Here is a 1,564-nt window from a genome sequence, read left to right as displayed (position 1 = left end):
CCCCCCCCCCCCCCCCCCCCCCCCCCCCCCCCCCCCCCATGTTTTAAGATCCTCCAATGTAGGACCTCCGCCTTCCCAAGACCTCGTTTCTTGTTTTCTCAGGCTTTCTGTTCATATTTACCTGTAAGATTTACCTCCATTTTAAGACTCCTGTTTTTCTCATATTTGGAGTAGGTCTCAAAAGGGGGGAGGGGGGGGGAGGGGGGGGGGTGTCCCGGCCCCCTGCAGTGTTCAAGGCACTGAATCAATTCATGCAGCAAATTTTTGATTAAAATCATAGAGGGTTATGGAACGACAACAAATTTGTGATTAAAATCATAGAGGTGTTATGGAACCACAACAAATTTGTGATTAAAATCATAGAGGTGTTATGGAACCACAACAAATTTGTGATTAAAATCATAGAGGTGTTATGGAACCACAACAAATTTGTGATTAAAATCATAGAGGGTTATGGAACCACAACAAATTTGTGATTAAAATCCTAGAGGGTTATGGAACCACAATTTGTGATTAAAATCATAGAGGGTTATGGAACCACAACAAATTTGTGATTAAAATCCTAGAGGGTTATGGAACCACAATTTGTGATTAAAATCATAGAGGGTTATGGAACCACAACAAATTTGTGATTAAAATCCTAGAGGGTTATGGAACCACAATTGTGATTAAAATCATAGAGGGTTATGGAACCACAACAAATTTGTGATTAAAATCCTAGAGGGTTATGGAACCACAATTTGTGATTAAAATCATAGAGGGTTATGGAACCACAACAAATTTGTGATTAAAATCCTAGAGGGTTATGGAACCACAATTTGTGATTAAAATCATAGAGGGTTATGGAACCACAACAAATTTGTGATTAAAATCCTAGAGGGTTATGGAACCACAATTTGTGATTAAAATCATAGAGGGTTATGGAACCACAACAAATTTGTGATTAAAATCCTAGAGGGTTATGGAACCACAATTTGTGATTAAAATCATAGAGGGTTATGGAACCACAACAAATTTGTGATTAAAATCCTAGAGGGTTATGGAACCACAATTTGTGATTAAAATCATAGAGGGTTATGGAACCACAACAAATTTGTGATTAAAATCCTAGAGGGTTATGGAACCACAATTTGTGATTAAAATCATAGAGGGTTATGGAACCACAACAAATTTGTTATTAAAATCCTAGAGGGTTATGGAACCACAATTTGTGATTAAAATCATAGAGGGTTATGGAACCACAACAAAAGAAACAACAGGGTCTTTAAATCCTAAGGGAGTCTTAATTAAACAGGGTCTTATATCTGAAAGGGATGTTGTACTGTGCTGTGTTGTACTGTGTTGTACTGTGCTGTGCTGTGTTGTACTGTGCTGTGTTGTGCTGTGCTGTGTTGTACTGTGCTGTGTTGTACTGTGCTGTGCTGTGTTGTACTGTGTTGTGTTGTACTGTGTTGTGTTGTACTGTGCTGTGCTGTGTTGTACTGTGTTGTGTTGTACTGTGCTGTGTTGTACTGTGCTGTGCTGTGTTGTACTGTGCCGTGTTGTGCTGTGTTGTGTTGTGTTG

Source organism: Littorina saxatilis, linkage group LG15, assembly GCF_037325665.1.
Source record: "Littorina saxatilis isolate snail1 linkage group LG15, US_GU_Lsax_2.0, whole genome shotgun sequence".
Lineage (NCBI taxonomy): Eukaryota > Metazoa > Mollusca > Gastropoda > Littorinimorpha > Littorinidae > Littorina > Littorina saxatilis.
Note: the sequence above shows the minus strand (reverse complement) of the source record.